The sequence below is a fragment of the Dermacentor silvarum genome, chromosome 1 (assembly GCF_013339745.2).
Source record: "Dermacentor silvarum isolate Dsil-2018 chromosome 1, BIME_Dsil_1.4, whole genome shotgun sequence".
Taxonomy (NCBI): Eukaryota; Metazoa; Arthropoda; class Arachnida; order Ixodida; family Ixodidae; genus Dermacentor; species Dermacentor silvarum.
Window position 1 is genome coordinate 423,172,981 of NC_051154.1, and position 26,829 is coordinate 423,199,809.

General features: G+C 46.2%; 1 protein-coding gene across 1 annotated transcript in view; it reads right to left on the reverse strand.

Annotated features, from left to right (window-relative positions):
- Positions 1-26,829, reverse strand: part of LOC119437635 (60S ribosomal protein L34-like) — a 262,305-nt gene that overhangs the window by 37,896 nt on the left and 197,580 nt on the right. The window lies entirely within an intron of this gene.

A 26,829-nucleotide genomic window follows, 5' to 3' on the forward strand; every position in this document is an offset into this window, starting at 1 on the left:
ACAACGCTTGTTTTAACTGATTCAGGACAAATGTCCACCGATTGAGTCACACAGCAGCGGTCGAACAAGCCCTGCAAATAAGGTGGGGCACACGATCGGCCGGTACACGGTGCGCCAGGTGCGTGCGGAAGAGTTGCGTGCCACGTCGCTGACTTTACAAATAAAGGCACCAGTATTGAAATGTTTCGTCTGTAATAATTCCTCGGGTTATCATACACCCGCCCCATAGCGCTCTAGCCTCTCTGGATCCGTCAGTAAACTCTGAACTTCTGAGGTGGCCCGGCCGCGAAACGCCTTTAAATGTTACGGTGGGGATAACTCCGAAAAAGTGATAGCGAATCAGTGCGACAGATGTATTGAGGGAAAACACACCTTGTAGAGGCACGGTTCTGTGCGTCGTTCGACATATCGAGTGCGCCGGCCGGCTGGAGCCCAAAATTATGTGGGCTTATACACGACGCCCTCAGTAATCCCTCAGTATTCTTAAGGAGATGTAGCTGATCCGCAGTGCCAATGAGCTTTATAAGAGGGTTCGATTGCTTGAGAACAGCGCGAAGGCTTTCTACCTCGTTAGCTCAATTTCATCATGGAACGTAATGTTTCGAAAGAGTACGCGAAAGGATATTGACCTTCAATTTGACCTTCAACGTACCTCAAGTTAGCAATATTTCTTTTACGTATTAATTCAATGAATTATCGCAAACCAAAGCACACATTCAGTTTTGCCATATGCAAACGCATGAGACACGTACGTGCCTTTTAACATAAAGTATAACTGCGCCTTGTTCTATCATGGCCACTCCTGCTCGTTTCATTTCTTTTTTTTTTCTTTCTTTTTTTTTTTTTTTTTTTGCTGCAGGCGCCGGAAGCAACGAAAGTTCCACTTGGGCACTCAAAAACGGTGATGCCCTAACCAATTGGCATAAACATGCATATAATATAACGATTTTGCTCGGATTACCGTATTCGCACAACTTAACGCGCGATTTTTTTCTTGTTTTGTTTCTTTTTTTCGGTCAGCACTAGAGTGTACTAGAATACAATTGAGTGGGACGAGCAGCCGGAGCAGCGCATGCTTTGCAGTGAGGCGTCCGACGACGAAAAGCACTGTGGTGGCGCTGCGATCGAAGTGGATTGGGCCGCATGAGAGTGTACTATACCATAGACTAATCTGGCGCCACCGTCTATGCGAGTTTCTTAAAGGGAGCTGTGCCGTCATGGAAATGACGGGATATGTGTCTGCGAGGCATATGTTGGCTGGTGTTGTTCGAGGCTTCGTCTAAAACGTGGATATGGCTACACAATAGCGCGTTCTTAAAGTAAAATCTACATATAATGCTTTCATTCACCCGTATTACATCTCTCAATAAAGTTTACTCACCTACAATGCAGAATCAAGCGAAGAAAAGCAAGAACAGACGACAAGTTGTTCCAAAGCGAGCGAGAATCGTGTCATCTGTCCTACAATTTTAGCGGCCAGCTGATACTTTTTACGTTTCATATAATTGTACATCCAATAGTGCGCCCTCAAAATTAAACAAAACATTTTTTTTGTAATAATAAAGCTAAAGCAGCTTTTTACGTGCTGTTTCACCAGGAAATGAATCATTGTGACCGGCGGAACGGTGCTAGCCAGGCGCGTCTTCAAGGCGTTCTGGCTCTTGCTGAAGTGCTTGAGACGCTCGACGGTGACAGCAGCGAAAGCTGCTAGAGCTCAACTTGAGATGATCTTCGCAGGCGGAAACGTTGAGGAATGCGTCGGCGCTGCACAAAAGTATGTAGTACGTGGCCGCAAACGGTGACAGCGTTAAGCCCGACAGATTACAAGATGATCAGGCGTGTTTTGCCGCTCTCCTGCAGAGAATGGTGGGACGTCGATTGCTTTAGTCACATGGTACATTTCTCCTCACAAGTCCCCCTCCCACCTGCTCTCCGAATGCACGCCGTAATCCAGTGGCGGGTCGAGTGTGCCTGCTCTCACTGCGCTGTCACCCGGCTCCGCACTGCGCGGCGCCCTGCTCCTCTTCTCCCAATGGAATTCGCCATAAAGCCACTATATATAAAAAGTAGCACCATCTAAAGCCCCTATATTTATAAAAGTAGCGCCATTCTTAGATCTTGCCGCCACCGCGCTCACCCCGTTGCTTCCTCCTCGCCCTCTCTTAGCCGCTTCCTGTCGCCCCAGCCTCCTCCGCTCCCCCATTGGCCAATCCGTGTCACGTGGAAGTTCGCGTCGCGCTTTTGTATATTTTTTTTCTTTCCAGCGCGCTCCGACTGCCATTCTCGGGCCTGTGCGACGAAAGTGCTGTACGCACAAACGGATCAAACGTGTTAGGGACAAGAGCTTCGTTGTGATGGCATGCTGCTGCGCCTTAAGTTGCCGCAACCGACAAGGCGAGGGCAAAAGGCTTTTTTTGTTTACCATCCAGCGTGCGCAAACGCTTGCTGCACACTTGATATTTGCGCCGTCTCGCATCGTCGCGTTGCTACTTCCAAAACGGCATTATTAAGACCAGTTACTGACTGACGAAGCAAAATCGCGCCTCAAAAACGTCTCCGCAGGGCGCGATCGAAGTTTTCCTCGGATTTCCTCTGGTAGCGCGTTAGCTGTCGTCTGTCACGGCAGGCCCGACGCAGGCGGCGCCACTGTCGATATCGCGCCTCGATCGCGCTGGTCGCGCTGATCGCGATCAGCGCGACCAGCGCGATCGAGGCGCGATATCGACAGTGGCGCCGCCTGCGTCGGGCCTGCCGTGACAGACGACAGCTAACGCGCTACCAGAGGAAATCCGAGGAAAACTTCGATCGCGCCCTGCGCAGAAGTTTTTGAGGCGCGATTTTGCTTCGTCGGTTAGTAACTGGCCCTAATAATGCCGTTTTGGAAGTAGCAACGCGACGATGCGAGACGGCGCAAATATCAAGTGTGCAGCAAGCGTTTGGCCACGCAGGATGGTAAACAAAAAATGCCTTTTGCCCTCGCCTTGTCGGTTGCGGCAACTTAAGGCGCAGCAGCATGTCATCACAACGAAGTTCTTGTCCCTAACACGTTTGATCCGTTTGTGCGTACAGCACTTTCGTCGCACAGGCCCGACAATGGCAGTCGGAGCGCGCTGGAAAGAAAAAAAATATACAAAAGCGCAACGCGTGCTTCCACGTGACACGGATTGGCCAATGGGGGATGATAAGTGGTTCTTGAGGGAAAGGGAAAGGTTGGCGCTATCTTCTGCAGCCCTTGAGGGAGCACGGCTCAGCGCCAACGGGGAGGGGTAAGTGGGAGCGAAAGAAGGGATAGAGTGGAGTCGCCATGGCTGGGCGAAGCAAAACCGGCAGGCATAGGCGGCACGTATCAGGCCGAGATGGAAGGCCTTGGTGTGCTGCAGAGTCTGCAGGGGTGTTGTGCCAGGCCGGTCAGGCCCGGGGTGGGGTGGGAGGCCGTGAGGCCTTCCCGCTTGTAGAAATGTCCTTAGAGGCGTGCGGAGAGCCCTGACGAGTCAAGGAACTCCACGACGCCTCGAAGTGCAGAAAGGTGGTGTCGGCCGGGGAAGAGGAGATCTTCCTCCTTGCCAGAGGGGAGGCCCAGGCGGCGGAACTCCTGCAGGAGTGGGCCCCGCTGCTGGAGGTGCGCCGGGCAGGCCAGCAGGAGATGTTCGATCGTCTCCGGCTCCCCACAGGAGCTGCAGGCCGGGGACGTCGCTCGTCCCAGTCGGTAGCTGCGTGCTGCCGTCCAGCTGCAGCCGATGCGGAGCCGGAGAAGGAGCGGCCAATGGGGGAGCGGAGGCGGCTGGGACGACAGGAGGCGGCAAGGAGGAAACGCCGGGGTGAGCGCGGTGGCGGCAAGATCTAAGAATGGCGCTACTTTTTATATATAGGGGCTTTATCCGAGACAGCGCAGCAGCGCCAGATTTCCCTCTAGGTAATATAGTGAGAAACTCTATGTATTAGACCGCATCAAGGTCGTCAAGGTCGCGTCGTAGGAAACTGCTGGTGATTGTTCTCGGCGGGGTCGTTCATACTGCTTCGCGCGCTGCTGTTTCCGATCAGACCGCTTAAATTGTGGTCCTAATTACATATGACGTGTATTTATGTCTTAAGAATAAAACCATTCCTGTGTTTTCATGTCGCGCAGTGAATGCATGTGCATTGCGGCCGCAGTGTCGGCTTTCATTCTATGTCATTGTACTTACCTTGGAGAACAATTATACTGCTTGTTCTTCAAGCAGCATGTGTCTATCGTGTGTATCCTTGTGCATATAGTTTTCCATCTGTAGATTTTGTGAAACGCACCCGAAAAGAAAAAAAAGAAGAAAAAATAAACGCACTGTAAGCTTGCTGCTTTGCCGCTTTAACAAATAAAACATATCTGCCTCATCCAGCGCCCCGTTGCCCTGATCTCAGATTTAGTGAAGTATACACAGAGGGGGAAAAAAACAAAAAAAAAAAAAAAAACAGCGCAACATTCCGTTCATGTTTGCGTCTTCCTCGTGTGACAGAAATGTGGATCGGACCTTGGACGGACCTTGCACCGAAAACAGTTTTATTTAACTATTCTTTAACTAATCATTGGCCCGTAAGCCGCGTAAGCTTAATTAGTGGCAATGCTATGGCATTGCATGGACTTCTAAATTGGAGCTCACGGGTTCAATCCAGGCCGAGAAATTCGATGGGGACCAAAATGAAAAAAAAAAAAAAAAACACTCATGTACTTATATTTAGGTGCATGTTAAAGAGCCTTATAGGCAGTAAGAACTCAAACGCTGCGGGTGCCTTATAATCAGACCAGTGTTGTACGTAACGGCATTCCAAGGAACGACTTTCCTGGAACTAGTTACTTTTGGGAGGAACGGAGGAAAGCCGCCGTTCCGTTAAGGGTCGGTGGAACTGTAACGGCAACTCGTTAGGTTTACGAAGGAACGGCAGAGGGAACGGCGTTCCTTCTGTAAACGTTCCACGACATTGAACAGACGCACGCACGTACGTGGCACATCATGTAGGGCGGATGGGCGACCGCGTGAGGCGCGAACAGCGACCGCTTGCCTGTCACGTGACTATGGGTCATTTTTTTCGTGAGTTCTCCGTTATATTTTTATGACCAGCTTCAAGATTGTCACGTGATGCTGCCTCCAGTATATAGTTTCTTTGTAGCTATATGTGTTGCACTTGTAATAGACGAGCGCCAAAGTTGCAGTTGGACATGTCTGGAGTATGTCCAGTGCTACCTTAAAAAAAAAAAAAAGTCGTAGTTTCGCTCGACAGGCGAAGCATCGATTGCGATAGCAAATTAGCTGAGAGCCATACGAAAGTAAGGCTAGTGCTTTTATCGGCCGTATCAACTTGTATACATTAGATTGCTAACTATATATAAATTAACAAGCATAGTGTCAGCGCGCACAGCAAACATTAACACATCACACTCGATGACCGCGGACACTCGCTGTCAATACTCGGGCATGACGAAACGCGGCAGCAGCAGCGAGCGAAGTTCGTGCTGTTGTCTATCCCTTTAAGTACGAGTCGCCGACGCACCTAGAATGTGGCCCCACCGCAGGTCCCTGGTTTTTGTTGGAATGACCAATTGCACCAATGGGCAATACAGATACACATGCATGTATATACCCCGCAAAGCAAACCTAAATAGCATTCCAGCTGTGAGAAACAGGTTTGCTATAGCCTTAGTACTGCATACATATATAGCTATAACTGATTCCAGTTTCCTTGAATGGGTTCATAAACTGAAAGTATGATTTCCCAGTTGGTTACATTCTAGCTAGTTTATCCTATTGGTAGTCCAATTGACTCAGTTGGGAATGTAAGGTGGGCCTAGCTGGTTCAAACTGGCAAGTCCAATTGGACTCAATTGGTTGCATCCCTGACTCAACCGTAACCAATTGGAGGTAAGGATTTCCCAAATGGGCCCAGTTGATTCTCTACCACTTTATCTAGCTTCCCTCTGGACTAGTAGTGGAAAGGTAAGTGCTGCAATTTCTGCAGTGCTGTTGCGGGGGGTCACGGATAATTACAGCTGTCAAGAGGCTGATGTGGCGACGGCCATGGAGCTTCATAGAGCATTGTGTACATTCTACGTGGTGCGAAGGTCCAAACGAGTTTCTCGCGGCGCCTTTCCTCTCTGCCGCGCTCCTATCATCTATACAGTACGCACAAGCTCTGAACCCCCCCGACGCGGTGTGCCAGACAGCAGCAGCAGCAGAAGCAGTGGGAAAGTCGACGGAAGAGGCAAAGAACGCTTCGCTTAAAAATGCTTTTTAAAAGTCCCGGAGAGCCGTATACGAAAAGCCTGGCACGAGCGAAGATACTGCTCCAGGAGAGCAGGCCCGGTCTTTACTACGGCCCTACATCACCCCGGGAAAACCAGTGATATGTAATTTGGAAGGTAGAGCGCCGAATGCAGTCAGAAAGAACCTTCCTTTCAGCATCGCCAGGCTGAGAGCTTCCTTGACCGCATGTCAGTGCTCTGCACCGGGTCCTGACAGAATCATGTACAACATAATTAAACACCTCCACAGCGACACTCAAATGACACTACTCGCACTTTTCAATCCTATATGTGCTGCCGGGTCCTTCCAATCTGCCTGGAAAGAGGCCATTGTCTTTCTGATTTTGAAACAGGGTAAAGACACCTTATTAGTAACAAGTTACCGCCCGATAGACTTGATAAGTTGTCTTTGTAAACTCTTAAAAAAGAGAGAGAAACCGTTGCCTTTTACACTACCTTGAGTCAAACGAAATTCGTGATCCATATATATCAGTGTGGCTTTAGAGAGGGGCGGTCTACAACGGACAATCTCATGCCGATCGAAGCAAACATTCGTGATGTGTTTGTACCCAAACAATTCTACTTATCCGTATTTCTCGACATGTAAAAGACGTACAACACAGCATCGCGTTATGGAATCCTGCGAGACCTGTTAGTAATGGCTATCCACGGGAATATGCTAAACTTTATAGAAAGCTACTTTCATAATCATACTTTCCGGGTGAAAAAAGGTTAATGCACTATCGCGTCCACTTGCACAACAAACTGGAGTACCAAAGGGTGACATGCTCAGCTGCATGCTTTTTATCTTAAAGATGAACTCGCTACGAACATCATTGCCTCCAGTCATTTTTTATTCTGTGTGCATGGAGGATGTACAGATTGGTTACAAATCCTGTAACCTCACAGTGTGACAAGTGCAGATTAGTCTCAACAATTAAGGCGTTAAAATGGACAGAACAGAATGGCTTTAAACTTAATCCCAATGAAAGTACTTGTGTTCTTTTTTTTTTTCAAGGTACGGAAGTCTTGTCCCAGAGCCAATTATTGAAGTACATGGACAACAGATACTCGCTAACAAAGAACACACATTTTTAGGCATTATACTTAATTAAAAGCTAACCTTCATTGCTCACATCAAATACCTCAAGGGCAAGTGCCTAAAAATGATGAACCTTCTTAAGTTTTTGTTGCACACACCATGAGGTAGTGACAGAAAGTGCCTCCAGCCATTACAAAAAATAATAAGCTCCACTTGATTAAGCCACATTTAAGTTTCTGGCCCTGTGCAACGAAAACACGACGAAAGGATTTCATATATTCTGTCGTCTCAGAATAGGACACACATATGGTGCTCCAAATTTTCTATTGAATGGTAATGATCCTCCTACCTGTGGTAGATGTGGCGAGAGGCTCACCGCCCTCCACGTCCTCCTGGAGTGTCGGGAAGCCGAGAGAGAGAGGAAGAAACATTTTCCTCTCGCATACCGCTATTGTGTCCCTCTCCATCCCGCTATGTTTCTTGGTAAAGAACCACTTTTTAACACCAAAGCAGTCCTCACTCTCTTGAACGATGTTGTCCTACATGTTATAAGCCCGATAGATACGTAGCGCATCCCCTCTCCAGAGGATGCAGCTGTGACAGTAGTAGTATAGCACATGCTTACAGGCACTTCTGATTCAAGGGTTGTTTCAGGCAGTAGTGCTTGTTGCCAATTATTCCATCTGACATATTTTGTATGTAGTATCATTCTTTCGCAATGCATTATTCATGCCCATAGTACACCTCATTAGTCATTGCCTAACTTATTTATTTTGAAATACTTTCAATCGCTCACTGGGATTATTACAGGGGTACGTGGGAGTGAATACATAAATAAATGCACGGAGGTATGATGCTAACAGCATATACACACACAATAGAAAAGAAAATTATCCAGGCAAAACAATTAGAACAATTTTTTTCACAAATTATTAATTCGGACAAGCGGACTGTATACAACAACAACAACGAGAGCATAAAAGACAAGCAACACGTAGTATGCTTGTGGAAAACGGCTTCTTCCACGAGTTCGGTAAACAATTCTAGCGTGGGCTGAACTACAATAGATTCATCCAAGTGATTCCAGTCTCTAACTGCTTGTGGGAAAAAGGAGAAGCGAAATGTGTTATTAGTACAGTAAAATTCGTCTAAGGTGAATCTTATTACCTATAGATTTTACGCACTTTACAGCGACTATTTTTAGGCCCCTTTACAGCCATGCCACATCTAATGTGGCATGGCGTCACATCTAGTGTGGATCTACACCTTATAATTCACTATTCATGTACCACTGACAAGCCATTATCATTGCCTTGGCACTCTTTGGCCACATTTGGCCCTTGCGCCAATAAACCACACTAATCAATCAAATCAGAGCCTTGCACATTTAGACTACGACACCGTATTGTGTCAGTCTGCTACATTGAGTTCCCTGAAAATGAACAATTCAGGTATCTGCCTTGCGACCGGTGCCTTCGGAATGAGCCCAATACCGAGCCTCTATGTTGAGCCGAATGAGCGGTCTCTACATATGCGAGCTTTACATATTTTCCCAAGACACATTCGGACCCTGAACATCCTTGTTACACAACTGTTAATGACATAATGTGTTCCACACTATTTCATTACTGACCCATGCACAGTGAGAGAGCCGAATTCTCATTTCGTGTTAAGAAGCTGAGTAATGAAATGGGTGTGCCTCTTCTGGAACGTCGTCTAATGCCTTCAGCGAAGCGCTTACCGCCGTTGCAGTGGTACAGTTTAGACCACTTATAACGTAACCGCTTATAGTGCAGGACCGGATATAATACGTTCTTTTCAGACTCCCGTTAATTTTCCCATAGTACTCTATGTATACTCGTATCGCTTATAGTGCAGTTGCGGGACACAAAATACCGGTTATAGTGCGGCTGCTTGGAAGTTCGGCAGTCAACCTAGACGGCAAACGCTCCCCTCAAGCCACAATGACCGTATTTACTCGAATCTAACGCGCACATTTTTCCCGATAAAAGAGGTACAAAAATTGCGTGCGCGTTACAATCGAGTACGACCCTAAATCTGCGTTACCATATAGCCGTCGGCATTTCAAAATGGCCGCCTCGCACGCGCGTCGAGCCTATAGTACTGTATCTATAGCTACTCTCCAGCCTAGCTACCGCAGCTTTCTCCATGTGCTGCAGTACACGTGCTTAGGCAATAGTCTACCGTCTGTCTTCACGTTCTCTGCGTCTGCTCTATCAGCATGAAGTACCGAGTTCATTATGATGCCGCATTTAAAAGGAAAGTGGTAATTTGTGCGAAGACGGACGGAAATCGGGCCGCATCACGGGCGTTCGGAGAATCCGAAACTTGCGTTCGGGACTGGCGCAAACAGAAGGCGAGGATTTTCGCCAGCAAAGCAATGCGGGACGGTTTCAGTGTACCGAAGCAGGACGTAATCTGCGACGATCCACTTCGGCTATACGATTGCCTTGGCCCTATCTTGAAAGCAATCTGCGACGGGGAAAGTCCTCCGCGTGCCGTGTTTTCGCCGCTTATAGGTCGCGTTGAAGCGAGAGGCATGATAGCACGAAGGTCAATTCGTTCGCGGCGCTTCGTCACTCGAGCGTTTTGACAGTTCGTTCATTTCATAAAAGTAAAAATCCGGTACTAAATGGCCTTTACTCACTTCTGCGTACAACATACACGCCTAACTAGCATGTAACAATACGCTGGGTCCCTGGTCACAGAGGCATCGAGGGCAATGTGCTTGCTGACGAAACCGCCTCATCGATAGCAGCGAAAGCCAGTAAACTTCTCCATAGCTGTTCCTGCCATTGACTTGAAGCCTTTCTTACGGAAAAACCTTCGAAACTATTGGCAATGCTCATGGGACACTGAAATATCTCATAAGCTGCATGTCATTAAACCACAGTTAGCAAATTGGCCACCCATAACACAAATACTACGAACACAGCTAATCATCTGTCGATTTAGAATAGCCCACACTTATGGCATGCACACGTACCTATTGACTGGTGATGAGCTGCCTATCTGTGATAAATGGGGCGAGACGTTGACTGTCCCCATGTATTGCTGGAAGGTCGTGAACTCGAAACTTACAGGGAAAAAAAAAAAAAAAAAAAAAAAAACTTTCCTCTGCCATACCGTCGGAGTATTCCACTCCACCCAACAATGTTCCTTAACAATGAGCCACTTTTTCACAGCAAATGAGTCTTAGCTTTCCTAAATGATGTTCATTTACGGCATGTTATACACCTACGCGATCCGTAACACAGCCTCTTATCTGAGGCTGCTGCTGCAATTAGAGCATTTAGAGCACGAGTTTCCCTGCTCTTGCGTACAAGAGCACGGGAGAGGCATTAGTGCTAGTCGAAATTTTTACATTTTTATCTTCCAATAATTTCGCAGCGTTCATTATACCAGGTGTTCAAAATTAAGTTTTACGGAATTTTTAAAGATCGTCTGTGGCAGGTAGCAAAATTCTTATCATTGAGCTGGGTTATTCGATGAGGCGGACAGTAGCACAAAAAATCGAAACACATATTGAACAAATTAACAACCAATCACTAATTCACTTCTTAGTTAATTACCTTACGACACTTATTGCAATTTACGAAGTGTAGCCGGTGAGCTTGTCAGGCGTATCCACTTGGAATTAGTTCCCAGAATGACACCAGTTTGGAGATATGCGCCATCAAACTCGTCATAAAAATGCACTGTTGCTCCTCTTACTTTTTTACCCAAATGCTCTTTTATACGTTGAAGCACAAAAGTAACTGGAACGCACATGCATTTCGTCCCACACTTTGGGAAATAATATCTCGAAACTGGTGTCATTCTGGAGATTCATTTCAAGTGGATGCGTCTTGCAAGCTCACCGGCTATACAATTCGTAAATTGCAATGTGTGTCGTAAAGCAATTAACTAAGAAGTTCATTTGTCAATTTTTTTATTAGTTGAATATGTGTTTCGATTTCTCGTGCTACCAATGTCCGCCTCTTCGAATAACCCAGCTCAACGATAACAATTATGCTATCTGCCACACGGGATTTTTAAAAATTGCGTAAAGCTTAATTCTGAACATCCTGTATATTCATATCATGCCTCAAATGTCATTATTCTATTCTAATACATATACAGGATAGCTTACATTGAATATATTAGGCCATACAGCCATGCTGCGTCTACCGTTTATTACTGACTACACCATATGATTTCTTGGCGCTCTTTGACCATCATTGGCCATTGCCTTGGATTGGTATTGCTTCAGGCAGCATATGCCAGCATATATGCTGCCCTCGTTAATTGTGCATCAATGCTTAGAGATGTCAAATATGTTTTATAAATACTTTGTGTTAATGCATACTGCATGCATAATTTTCTCTTATCTAAACTTCGCTTTATGATTTAGTGACATGATCGAATCGCAACCCTCCATGATTCTGTCAGAAGCAATTACTGCATCGATGGCAAAGAATTCTATGGAGCACTCAGGTTGCACTTGCACTGCCAGAGAAAGTGTATGGCTGACAATCCAATTGGAGCACCTTGCTCATGCAAGGTGCCTCGAGCGGCAAGTCGCGCGGCAATTTTACGTGTATTCGCGGGCTTCTTTTACGCTCGGAAAAACGCGTTTATGTAGCACGTGTTGAGCAACAGAAAGCTGTATCGGGAGTTTTTCTTGTTGCTCTACAATTTTCTCATTGGCACTTAATTTTCATCTAATTAAAATATTTGAGAAGTTGATTAATTAAGACTATGTACAATTATAGGCGGAATGCAAAAAATAATAATCTCAGTATCTCCAAGCGACGGCAAGCAATATTATCTTGTTTCTGTCCAGCTACGTGGCATTTGCATATTTTTAAATCTTGGCGCATGATAGTTGAGACACCCTGTATATTGAATAATATAATCAAATGCTGTCTGTCGTCCTTTTGAGTATTCCTCATTCATGGTCACCACCATTCTTAATTTTGTTCATCGCATCGGCGACTAAAATAAGTTTGTTTACTTAATTTTTATGTGGAATGATTTCTAAAGCGTCATATATTGGTATTAACCAATTTAACGAGCAGGATGCAGTGCGTCGCAGTAATATATGACCTAGGATCTCTTCACACCTAGCCTAGAAATGGGTGCAGCTTTCTCAACCCAGACCACTAGCATAATATTCTTCGCATTAGCTAAAATCACTTTTTTGTTCACTCCTGACGATTCGGGAAAGCACGTAGAACGCGTGCGACCGAGACGTGCCCGAAGCGAATGCACCTTTAACACTTAACCACTCATCAGAGGATAGCTGCTAGTCATTTATTGTCTCCTATACTACCAAGGTACGATATGCATTAGCTTAACGCTAGTTATGTCAAATATGCGACCGCTAATTGCGAACAAAAACACCCGCTTCGAAACCCGCGGCACCAACCGCCGTGCCTCCTAGAGTTACTGTATATGTTACCTTTGGTAGCATATACAGTAACTCTAGTGCCTCCGCGCTAGAGGTGGCCCTATCCGCGCCCAGGGAGCGATCTGGATGGATGGATGAGGCTGAACCCTTTAAATCGGGCGGTGGCATACGCCACCTAGTAGCTAGCGATCTTGCTAGCGACTGTAGCGCCGCCGCTGCTGTCATGATTGCTTGCAATTAGAGTGTACAGCTTGCAAAGTTGCAAAATCTTCGCCGCCGCCGTTGCTCTCACCTCCCCCTTCTAGCCACCGTACCAGCAACATTCCTTGCTCAAACCAACTTACTGCATTTCTCTCGTTTGTATTTGCTAAATTTACTTTGAATTTAAAGGTACCTTAACGAGTCTTTTTTATTTTATTTTATTTTCTTCTTTTTTTTTCAAGACAAAGTGTAGCATGGTATTTAATTATGCATGCTTTGTTGAGAATGAGGCCGCATTGCGACGTCACCTTGATGTTTATGGGTCTCTGGCAGTGTGGCGCCAAGCAACTGCCTGTATACATATATCTAGTGAGGTACTTAACGAATGTGAGCAATAAAGAGATAAAGTTCAGTTTCTCACGTCGCGCTGTCGTGTAATTTTAATAGATGCTGCCTCGGCAGCTAGCGGGATGCTCGGCTGGTCCGAGCATGTCAGATTGCCGGCATCGTCCCCCCCTCGGCAACACTACGGGACCACGGTCTGCAGTAACTGCTGCTGTAACAGGCTGCTCATCGTGTCTAAATGTTGGCTACGAGCTGATACGCCTTCATATTTTCCATTGAATATGACAAATGCTACTGCACGCACTTTAGTGATGTGAAAGAATTTTCGGTTTCGTTTTTCTGCTGCTTGAAGCGTCACCTACTTCCTGCAGGGAAAAAAAAAAAAAAAAAGAATGTCATGGCGGCTTTTGGTCTGACTTTTGAAGTTGAAGTAGCTGCGGCTTGAAGCTTTTTTGTGCTGTTTACACAATACATTCCTCCTAAATGTAGTTATGTCTACTCTACAAGTATTTTGGGAATGTCTAGAAAGTTATACTTCTCGCGCGAATATTTGTATATGCGTCCTACCAGAGGTAAGCAAACCGTCACTGCCTCATGCACCAACTTGCTGCGACCTGCGTGGCTAGGCCGATATTTATTCTTACTATTCTTATTTAACGACATCCATTGTCCGTGCACAGCTGCATATGACTACCATTGCCCTTCCTTCGCGGCATTACGAAAAGTGAAATTGAAGCCACTACAAATAAAAACCGCTGCAACAAGCGGAGACCGGCATTCGCAACCTGTGTTTTCGTTTTCTTCAGTTTTCGCTTAATTTTGAAACAAGATAGCATTTGTTGGTCCGGATCGTTCACTAATATGCTTAGCATATCTAGCGCACACCTCTCTATCGGAGAAAATCGCAGGTGGCGTACTATTTTCGCTGCTGGTTGTCAACAAAAAGTCCGTATGGACAACGCAGTTAATGTAGCGAAGTGTGGTATTGAATAACGGGAGGTTTATAAAAAGACATGCACTAAAGACACGCACTGCTGAAGGCGTTCAACAAGCTCACGATCGTGATTTTGCCTTCGGTACTCTGAAAGCTTGAATTTATTTATTGATTGATTGATACCTCAAGTACTCTGGCCATTTGGGGTTTTACATTAATTAATGTATTGAACGATGAATGACTGAAGTGGTGCACCGCTTCAGCAGGTAGATGATTCCAGACCTTCGCTGTTTGAACAAAGAGTTGAGCGGCGGTGCAATCTGAAGTGGGATGTGCGCAGTGTTCTTAAGAATTTTGGAATTGATTTCATCGATGCCAGCCAAGGATGTTAATCAGAGGGATTCTATTAGTTTGGTGATACTGTGTGCGTAAAGTGTTATGTCTGGCATGATTGGAGGCTGAGGCAAGGACAGTCTAGGAGGTTAGTGTTAGGTTCATAAGTGAGCATGGAAGAGAAGACAGAGTTTAGTACTTGACATGCTATATGGTGAGGAACACAGTTATTGTCATCATACAATAATGGTTTATAGTTATTTGGGTTAATGTATTTCCAGAATTGTTTGGTATTGTTTTGCAGTATGCCGGGGAGTGTTGTTGAGTAAGAGGTTTGTTTAGCTGTTGCGGCCGAAGAATCAAACGCCTTTTCACTGGCGGGATATATTTCCCAAACAGGAGCGGTGTTTGAATGTTTGGCTGGGCAAAATAATTTTTTCTTTTTATTGTTTAATCGTTTTAATGTGTTGTTGAACCATGGGGACGAAGGTCGCTCAGTTAAGGTGATAGTTGGTATGCAAGTCTCAGTGAGTTCAAGCATTTTATTTTTAAAAAGCGTCCAGTTGGTGTCTACTGTGCTCTTCGGGAAATCTGCAACATACTAGCTGTAAAACTTGGTTAGTTCATTGTTAATACTAATCACCGTTATCGTAAACTGTTTTCTTCTTCCTTTCTTTTTTTTTTTTTGCTCTAAGGTAGTTGACAGGATAATTCTGCATGCAGTACTGAGTGGTCACTTAGTTGTGCTAGATGTGTTACAGAAGAAACATTGTTGGGATGGGATGCTAAGATGAGGCCGAGTTAGAGCACTGTTCGTTTTTTCCCGTTGGGGTACATATTAACTGCCTCAAACCGAAGGTGAGGCATGTGTTAAGGAATTTACCTTCGAGGTTATTTTTTGACAAAGTTATGGCTGGTTCAGACCGTGTTATACCGGGAGGGTTAAAGTCACCTAAGAGGAGTAGTTGGGCATGACTGAATGACGTCGTAACAGATTGCAGTGCCTCGTGGAAGTGAATAGTGAAAGAAGCATCTGCGTCGGGAGGTCGGTAGCATACACCGATAAGAATTAGTTGGTATGAACTGCATAAAACGAATAAAATTTCTAGAGGTGAAGTGAATGAACAACCGAGCAACAAAGGCTGCGTTAGGCAGCTATCAGGACACCTCCTCCGCGTTTGCCTACACGATCCCGCCTAAAAATGTCAAAATCATGGAGGAATAAATTAAGTTCAGTGTTATCGACGGTTGAATTCAGCCATGTTTCTGTAAGTACTAGAAGATTACAATCAGAAGAATCAATGAGGCAGCAAAGTGTTTCGCGCTTAGGCAGCAAGCTCCTTATGTTGGTACTATAAAGGAGGTTTATTCGACGAAAGGCCGATGACGGGTCGAGCGTTTCACCGAGCACAATCTTTAAGCTCGAACTTCTGCGGCATGCGATGCTGTTGGCAATCATGCTGCCTAAGTCCAGGCGTTCTTCTTAATTACAATTGCGCCATCGGAAAAAGGAGCCATCCTGGCGACTTAGTCTGAAGATAAGACCACAGAATCATGATACGGCTTGAGCCGCTGGACATGGACGACTTCGGGGTTGCGTCGATGCATGTCAGAAGGCTGTGTCAGTGGCTCTATGAGTTAGTTGATGGAAGAAGTTTGCTGCAAAATGCGGTGTGGTCCATCGTATTTAGGAAGAAGTTTTGAAGCAAGTCCTGTTGTGCGGTTCGGTACGGACAGCCAAACGAGGTCTCAGGGTAGAAAAGTTGGGGTTGAGTTGCGGGCATCGTGTTTTGACTTTTGGCGACTCTGATCGTCCGAAGTGAAGCGGCGGGCCAACTGAAGACATTCTTCAGCTTGTCTTGTGGCATTCAAGATTGGGCGGCATTCTGATGCGTCTGGGTGGTAGGGCAGAATGGTATCAATTGTATGAGAAGGATGATGGCCATAAAGAAGATAGAAGGGGGAGAAACCGGTAGTGGCTTGCGTAGCAGTATTGTAGGCATAGGTGACGAATGGAAGAACTAGGTCCCAATTGGAGTGGTCGAATGTGATGTAAATAGCGAGCATGTCACCAAGGGTGCGATTAAATTGTTCCGTGCTACCATTGGTTTGCGGATGATAGGCGGTGAATGTGCAATGAACAATAGCGCATTCAGCAAGCAATTTTTCAACGACTTCAGACAGGAAGGCGTGCCCTCGATCGCTTAGGAGTTCACGAGGGCCTCCATGACGAAGCACAATACGGCGCAGTATAAAAGTGGCGATTTCCTGCGCAGTAGCCACTAGGAGGGCAACAGTCTCTGCATAGCGTGCATGTCAAGGGGTCAACGGCAACTATAATCCACCGGTTGCCGGACATAGTCAAGGGAAGAGGCCCATATAGATTGACACCAACGTGATAGAAGGGTTTAGATGGGCATGGAAGGGGTTGGAGTTCACCGGCTGAGAGGTGCGGCGGAGATTTGCGTTGCTGGCATTCACAGCAAGAACGGATGAAGTTCCGAATGAAGGTGTACATACCCCGTCAGTAGTAGCGGTGCCGAAGTCATTCGTTTGTCTTGAAAACGCCGGCGTGGCCACACTGGGTGTCCGAGTGGAAAAAGGAACAGATCTCTGATCTCAAGGCTCTCGGGATGACTAGCAGCCACATGCGTCCTTCAGGGGTATAGTTGCGCCGCTACAGGAGCTGATCACAGATCGCAAAATGCGGAACCTGGTGCCGAAGTGTTCGAGAAGCTGGAGCTGTTGACGTATACGAAAGAAAGTCAAAAAGGATGCAGTCCAGGGGTCATTGTGTTGTTCGGCAGCAAAAGTGTCGAAGTCAAGAGATGACAACATGCGCTCACAGGGGGACTCACGAGTTACCTCTGGCAAAACCGGTAAGCGGCAAAGATCTTCAGCGTCGGAATGCTTCCACCTGAAACGATACACTACGCATATGTCATACTCCTGGATTTGCAGGGCCCAGCGAGCAAGGTGGCCAGATGGGTCTTCTAAATTCGAAAACCAACACAGCACATGGTGGTCGGTCACTATCTCACAAGACTGGCCATATAAATGAGGGTGAAACTTGCCAAGTAAGTGCCCAGGCGATGGCCAAGCACTCCTTTTCCCTGACGCTGTAATTGCCCTCCGCCTTGGTGAGCGTGCGGCTCGCATAAGCCACAATGTATTCTGCGTGGCCAGGATGATGCTGTGCAAGCACAGCACCAAGGCCTACACCACTTCTGTCATTATGAACTTCAGTAGGGGCTTGAGGGTCAAAATGGCGAAGAATAGGCCTTGTGAGAAGACGGTGCAAGGTGGAGACCGCATGATCGCAGGCAGGGGATCACGATGAGAGGTCTTTGGCACCACGAAGCAGTTGCGTGAGGGGTGATAGGATAGATGCGAAGTTTTGAACGAAGCGCCGGAAATAAGAACACAAGCCAATGAAACTACGAAGTTCTTTCATTGTAGTAGGCTTAGGAAACGCAGAGACGGCCTGTAATTTCTCAGGATCTGGAAGAATGCCATCCTTAGACATAACGTGGCCAAGGATTGTCAACTTGCATGCAGCAAAGCGACATTTCTTGAGATTAAGCTGCAGACCGGCGTTGGTCAAGGTACTGAGTACGTGCTGAAGGCGGCGCAAGTGTGTTGCGAAATCAGAGGCGAACACTACGATGTCGCAAGGTAACATAGTCAGCTCTTCCATTTAAGGCCGCGCAAAACGTTATCCATCATCCTTTCGAATGTAGCAGGAGCGTTGCAAAGTCCGAAAGGCATGACGGTGAACTCATATAGGCCATCTGGCATAATGAAGGCAGTTTTGGGGTGATCGGCCTCCACCATCGGGACCTGCCAGTAGCCTGACCGCAAGTCCAATGAAGAGAACTCGGCGCCTTGTATGCAGTCCAGAGCATCATTAATGCGCGGCAGTGGGTAAACATCTTTCAGCGTGATCTTGTTTAAGCGCCGAAAGTCTACACAGAAGCGTATGGAACCGTCTTTCTTTGTGACAAGTACCACGGGAGAAGCCCATGGGCTCTGTGAAGGTTGAATCACACCTCGACGGAGCATGTCGTCGACCTGGTCTGCAATGTCACGGCGTTCCGTTGCGGATATGCAATACGGATGTTGGTGCAGCGGTGAGTGGGAGCCAGTGTCAATGTGGTGCTCGACTGTTGATGTGTGGTCTAAGAATTCTTGGGCGAAGTCGAAAGAAGTTCGGAAGTGCTGTAGAATGGCAAGAAGCTGGAATCACTGCGAAGGTGTCAGAGCCTCGTCGATGAATGGGGTGAAGACATCTGTAGATGCTGGGTCAGGAGCAGAGAGGGCGCTCAGGTCAAGGGCGGCCATAGAGGACGCCTTGTCGGGAACGGAGACAATCGGCATAGAATCGACGGTCTCGACATGGCCAAGGCATTCGTGACGAAGCAATGTGAGCGGGTGTAAAACAAAGGAGTCTTCGCAGTAGAAGGGCGGGAAAGGGGAAGTTTATTGCCTGAAGGACAGTAACAACGCTTCCATACTGGCCGTTCGAATCAGTCCAGAAGTGCCAGATCACGAGCGCCGAGCGCCCTAGTCGCTGTCGTCGTCCTCTTCCTCTAATATTTAACATACTCCGGGGCCTGAGGTGGCGAGTTCTAAAGGGTACAATTTCTGCACAGGTCGGATCATCTGTGAGCCACTGGGTATTTCAACTTTACATGCATGGACATTGCCATCTTTACTTTGGATGCAGTCACTTACTACATCAGTCTCCCAGAACATTCTGGGAGCTTTGTCTTCGTGAATAATCACATCACATTTACTGATTCTATAAGCTTTTGATGCTTTCCTCAAGTGAACGCTTCGATGTGAAAGTGGACTATAAACGGGCATTATGCTGAAACAGGCAGCCAGGTCAAGAGTACCAAAAGGCAGAGGAAGGGCTTTTCGGCCAACGAAGAGGTCGGATGGCGTGAAGACCGTTCCGGAGGAGATAGCACCACATGAGAGTGGTACGAGTGCTGACGAGCACGGCGGTATACTGGTGTCTTCCTTGACTACAAGTTTAGCAGGAGAATGAGGATCTATGAAGGCGAGGTCACTGAGTTGGTAAAGGTTCGTTTTAAAGGGTATGCTTTTGCTGGCTGAGCGTGGCGGAAGCGATTTTGAGAGCCAGAAACACAACATAGACATCGGATTTTGGACGCCACCTTTACCACCGATTGCTGCGAGCCATAGAATTTCTTTCTCTACGCGTGAGCTATATAAACGTTGATCGACTTGCAGTGGTTGCTGCATTGCAAGAAAACAAAAGAAAAATAATTATTAATCAATAAGTTAACAGGAAGCAAGAACTTCATATCATGTTTTCCCCTCTTCGTGGGTACGTGCCGTAAACTGAAGGAAGAAGAAGTTGCAGTGGTTGCAGCACTTGCAGGTTGCAGTGCTGGGTTTCACATTTTTTGCCGTTCTTCGGTCCTGCTGCTAGGCTCACCATGGATGATATGGCGGGACTTCCAGAATTAAGGTGAGCAGGACTGGTGCGCTTGACGTTTGGGGCGTAGCGCATTTGCTGGGCGAGACTCAAATGTTATCCGTTTGGCTTTTCAAGTGATAGTAACGTCTTTCCTTGCATCACTGCTTACTTGCTTTACTCTTAAAACCCATTAGCGGAGGCTAGCAAAATGTATTTACCACTAATGATGGCAGCTTAGCTTTACCGATTCACTGGCATAGTTGGCCAGCTGGCCTGGCAGCAATGCCGTCCGGTAGTGTCGATAGAAATAAAGATGACAGGTGCTTCCTGCTGAAATGGGGCGTCATTTAAGTGTCTATTATCGTCATGACGTTATTATGACGTACTAGGGTAAGCTGCAGAAGCGTGGTCACTCTTTGCATCGACCAGAACCTCGCAAGAGAGAAGCTCAGCAACACTCGAAACCCGAGAGTTGTTCCGGTTCCAGTGTTTGCCATCGACTGAGCACTATCGTAGTTGGCGGCCAGCAAGGCTCAAGTAGATCGGTTAGTTTATCCTGACCTAAGCGCACAGGTGAATCGCAAAACGATGTATATGGCAACTCATTACAGATGTCGGTAAAAAATTGAAGCTGTAGGCAAGGTGCTGACTCGTGGCTTTTATTTTCCTTGCATAATGTTGAATAAAAAAAATAAGATCAAGTTACAGTACATGTGGCAACAGTAAATATATGCATGGCTGTATAAATGCATGCGAGCTGACCGAATTTGAGCCCCCCCCCCCCTTTTTTTTTTAATTTGTCATCCAGGCAGCTGTAGCGGTGCGGCAATATGCAGCAGCCTTCCAAAAGCTTCAGCAAATAAAGAATGGTATCTGTTAATCCAGTTTAAGCCTGTGCGCCGTCATACTTGGCCTTTTCAGTGTTTAGTATTGCGGAGAATTTTCAAACACGTGCATCTTTTTGTGCGAAATTTTGGTCTTTTGGAGCTTAGAATTGGGCTTGACATTGTGATCACTTAACAATCTGTGCTTGCAGCACACCAGTGTGGTCGGAAGGTCTGGTGTTTATTACATGGTGCTGACAAACTCGGCTGTCCCTGCAACAGTGAGTCGCCATATGAAATAGCTTTAAAGTACCAATTATATATTTTTCATTTTCTCTTGTTTATAAAAGAAGGAAAACGGTGAATCTGTACAGGTTCACGTCGGCATATTTCACTGGAAAAAAAAATGGACACGTGCTACGATTCAACTGACTGCCGCACAGCATGAAAGAAAGTTGTATTTTGCTTAGCAGTTGAAGAAAAAAATTGTATCCTTGTTAAAATTAAATGATGGAGTTTCATGTGCCAGAACCACGATCTGATTATGAGGCACGCTGTAGTGGGGGACTCCAGAAAATTTGGACCACCTGTGGTTCTTTTTAGTGCACCTAAATCTAAGTACATGGGCGTTTTCACCTGTCAATTAGGATCCAGACGCTTTCCTCTGAGAGGACCTACAAAAATCGGTGGGGGGGGGGGGAGGTCATGCTGGCCTGGTAGTGGGAGCTGGGACCACCAAAGAACTAGAATAATTCAAATCAAATGAAAACTGCAAATGTGTAAAAAGCGACAGATGGTGCCAGTCGCCTGTACATTGGCCGACGTTTTTACTTTTTATTTATTCAGGAACCTACATTGCCTAATTGGGCATTTTGTAGGGAGGTCAAAATAATAATCAGAATGAAGAAAGGCAAGCAGACAGGCACCGCTGTCCCTTGAACATTGAACTAAAACATAAATCTTGCTACATACACACCACTCGCATCCAACTAATTCCACTCGCAAATCGTTCTGGTAAAAGGAAAAGGTTCTGCTGGAGGTTCTGGTAAAAGGAAAAAAAAATGAATGTGTGAACAGATCCGTACGACATCTTATTTCTCGAACCTGTTTAGCATGATCATTTCTGTGTGATAAGTATTATGGACTCATAATGTAGAAAGCTTTAATACCTGTTTCATCATGACAAACGGTATGAAAATTTTATTTGCAAAAATTTTCTTTGCTGCTGAAGTGCTCTCCAACCTAGTTCATTCTTAATGTGAGTTATACTGGAATTAATGTTATAATTAAAACTGGCAAATGCGCAGCATGGTTTTTGTATGCATTCAAGTTTCTGTTTTAACATTTAACCTTGAGGATCCCATACTGTACAAGCATATTCAAGGATTAGTCACATATTGGTGAATTACAGAGCTTCTTTAAGGCTTTTTGGGGCAGATAAGAAATTAATGTTTAATGAAATTTAGCACACTATTCGCTTTGCCAGTTATGAAACCTACATGTTTATTCCACAATAAGTCAGAATATAGATAGACACCAAGGTACTTAAAATGTTCAACACGGCCAAGTGAGGTAGCAGAGCGGCTATAAAAAATTATTGGGGTTTAGTTCCAAAACCACGATCTGATCATGAGGCACGCGGTAGTGGGGGACTCCGGAATAATTTGGACTACTTAGGGTTCCTTAACGTGCACCTAAATCTAAATACATGGGTGTACCAGAGAGGCTATTACAAGAATGGAAGGGCATGCGTTTTCTTGTAAAACTTGTAAAACATTTACTTACATACAAACATATTTTGCACTTTTTGCACCACGAAACGAGTGTCAAGATCACGTTGTAAGACATCAGTATCATCTGTGCTGCATATGGATTTATAGACAGGATCATCCGCGCACAGCCTTACATTTGAACTTAACAGCTAGCTCTGTCAAAATACAGTATAAACCACTTATAACGTAACCGCTTATAGTGCAGGACCGGATATAGTGCGGTCTTTTCAGACTCCCGTTAATTTTCCCATAGCACTCCATGTATACACGTATCGCTTATAGTGCAGTTGCGGGAAACGAAATACCGGTTACAGTGCGGCTGCCTGGGAGTACGGAAGTCAGCGGAGACGGCGAACGCTTCCCTCAAACGGGCGCCCCAAGGAGTGCTCGAGGAAGAAAGAGAGACGAAGTGGAGGAGAAGATCACGTGGTGCGAACGAACAGCCAGTGAGGCTGAAACCAGAACATGAGTGCGAGTCGTGAAATATCACGGCGCGCATAGCGAGCGAGCGCCACGAAACTGCCAACGCTCGCTTCACGATACGGCAGTAAACCAAACTTCAGGGAGCGGGCGGCGCCGGCACATCACGGCGAAGGGCGCACGCAGAGACCGTGGAATGTGAGGGAGAAGGGCGGCAGGGAAGCGGATTTCGCCTCGGCAACTCCGGCGCTTCGGTGCTCCCCTCGCCCTCCCTCGTAGCTCCCTCACTTTCGACTGTCACCGTGCGCGCCCGCCGCCGTGCATGCGCCACCGCTTCAGCCGGCCCGGCGCCAGCTCGCCGAAGTTTCGTTTTCTGCCGTTATCGGGACGCGGGCGTTTGCCGGCGTGGGCAGTTTCGTTGGCTGGCCTGGGACAGCGCCGCTGCTTCCCTCTGCACCGTAGCCGCAGCGTGCAAGGTCAACACGTGACTAGAAAGTAGAGGAAGCGTAAAGGAAAAAGAACAGTTCACTGCCATTTTCTATGCATGGCTACGGTAGCGTGGCTGAGACGTCGGCACGTATACGCATGTTCCAGCGCAACGCAGAATCGGCGACCTTGCCATTTGAGAGAGGGTGAAATTTCCGCCGCGTTTTTTTTTTTTTTTTCGATCGCGCGGGACATTGAGGGGTCTCTCCTAAGCTTAACTCTATGGCGGTGCCGGAACAATGCCGGTCGGAGGCGCCGCCGCGTGATTTGGTTCGAATTAACGAGACTCGACTGTAAATTGAATGCAAACGTTCTAGCCGCATTCCTCGACTGTCGCATATGCGTGGCGGCTCGGTGCACATGTTTTGCATATGTGCGGGCCTTGAAAATTGTTGCTTTGCTTATAGTTCGGTACAGCTTATAGTGCGGATATTCGCGACTCCGGCGACGTACGTTATAACCGGTCTGCACTGTAGTAATATAACCTAAAAAAGCAGTGGTCCTAGCGCTGAACCCTGCGGCACCCCTGAAGTCGCGTCTACATACAAAGAACCATTTACGGACAACAGACTGTTTTCTACAAGATAATCGCTCAACCAACCAAGAACAGAAGCAGCTTGGCAGACCTAAAAATAACAATTTATGTAATAAACGAACATGCTGAAGAGTATATCGAATGCCTTCTAAAAATCTAGAAATACCAAATCAACTTGTAGCCCCCTATGGTATAAACTTAAATCATGAGAAAATTCACACGATTGTGTAACACACGATACACGAGATCTAAAACCATGTTGAACTGAAGAAAAATGATTGGATTCGAAATGTGTTATAATACGGCTTTAGATTACGTGCTCAAGGGTTTTACAACAGACAAGCGCTTGTCAAGGAAATCGGTCAGTACTTAGTGATGCTATTTTCATTACCAGACTTTAGTATTGGCACAACATCCGCAAACTTCCACTCAGACGGGAGTTCCTGATATTCTAGTGATTTAGAAAATAAAATAGCAAGGAAGGGCTCCAAGGCTCTTGCACATACTTTCAATACGTGATTGGAAAATGGAGCCCAGTTTGAATTAAGGCATTTGAGAAGAGTGCACACACCATTTCATTTGTGGGATTACTGGGAACTTCCTTAAGTTCCCAGTAATCCAGGTTTTATCAGCCTAACGCTTCCCGGTAATAACCTTGGAAGGAACATGACAGCTGACAAGAGTAGCGAGCTCCGCTTTAAAACGATCTCAAAGGCTGGCAATGTTCATAGCTAAAGAACACTCATGAAATTCGTACCAGAACAACGAAAAATTTGACGATATTGCGTTGCAGCTACCGCTTTCATAACAATATATTCTTCGTGGTTGCATTTTTGTAAAACGATTTAGTCTCGAAAACGATACTATCGACAACTACCTTATGGTCACTAACCCCCGTCATCATAAAAACGTGGGGTGGTTACGAAACACAAGATCTAGTATGTTAGCACATGACCTACTGTACCTTGTGGGGGAATACGCAGGCTGATGTAAATCATGCTTGTTAATAAATTCCTCAAGGGTCAAGTATGGGCCAGACCAATAGTGCAAGGCGGCAGTGCAAGACAACTTATCCACTCGCCGTCCAACAGCACGTGTTTAGCACCTACTAATGTAGCCAATGCTTCAAAGCTTCAAGAGGTTGCACGTTCTTAATGTTAGGAGGACGACAAAAACAACCCATAGCAACGTGTTGTGCGTTAGACAGCTCAATTTTACACCGCACAGCTTCGCACTGAAGGTTGTCAAGGGATACTGACAAGCTTTTAAATCTATTATCAATGAGAATGAAAACGCCCCTGCCACGCGCATCACGATCTTTGTGATAAATGTTAACATGAGATGGAAAAACTTCTACATCGTAAATACTGTCGTTGAGCCACGAACCCGCCGGGGTTGCTCAGTGGCTATGGTGTTGGGCTGCTGAGCACAAGGTCGCGGGATCGAATCCCGGCCACGGCGGCCGCATTCCGATGTGGGCGAAATGCGAAAACACCCATGTACTTAAATTTAGGTGCACGTTAAAGAACCCCAGTGGTCCAAATTATTCTGGAGTCCCCCACTACAGCGTGCCTCATAATCAGATTGTGGTTTTGGCATGTAAAAACCCATAATTAGAAATTTTTTTTCGTCGAGTCATGACTCGGTGCCTAAAATGATACCAGTAGTCATTTGAGAAGAGTGCACACACCATTTCATTTGTGCAGATAACAGTGTCAGCCATAGGTTAAAAAACGTGGCGCGCAACAGACGGCATTTTACCTTGAAATGGTTCAGAAATCACCGATTGAAAATATTTGTTAAAGCAAGCTGCCTTGTCGAGTCTTCCGATAAGTTTGTTTGATCACTGATAATATCCGAGATACCAACCGAGTTCTTATTCGATGTCACATATTTCCATACCTCCTTGGGATTAGTAAGAAGTTTTCACACTAAGGCCCAAAAACGCATTTTTATTTCTTAGGCTCCAATAGTTTATGACGTTGATGCTGATTGCGCTTTTGGTGTCGCACGGGCGGTTTTGATTGCTATTACCCCGTTTTTATGTTATCACTGGACGAATGATATATAGCTGTTTTGCCGCCCATAACCAACTTACTAAAGCGAAGCTTGAAAGTTTCGTTGTGCTCCTTGGCAAATGTGACCAGCCTTTTCCTTTCCAACCGGATGCTAATTGAGTAGTCCTCTCTTACTGACAGGGTGGTACCTCTTTGTTTGTGTGCCTTCACAAATACATTTTTACAGCGAAGCTGTATATGGCTACCCCGGGAAGTTTTCTGCGTCCGTGCGTGTGCACCGTCGCTTCGACGAAGAAAAATTTTGTCTCCAGAGCTGGTGTTATTTTGAGTTTCCGCGTTACATGTTTTTTCGTATGTTCAAATTACAATCCACTACTATCATGTCAGCAAACGGTTGCGTGTGAGTCGTACTTTAATAATTTTGTGACGCACTTTACTTCGAGAAATTCAATTAGTTCAATGACGTGTTTGCGCCAAGCGGAGGGTCTACTAGAATGAGGATATATGCTGCAATCGGGCGCACCTGCGTGCGTGCGTGCGTGACGAACGTGTACACACTATATATCTGTCTTTGAGGAATGGGTGCTTTGTCCGTTGCATCGGTTGCGCAGAGTGTATGGACGCCGCGAACGTGCACTGCGGCATCGATGCACGAAGGGCGCGAACGAAGTCGTGGACGCTACATTGATCTCGACAGTGCGACGCCTTGTGGTGGTGGCGCTTGTGTAACGTCAGCAACAGCTTCGTTGTACATCCAGTTTCACAAGGTGGAATGGAAGCAGAATT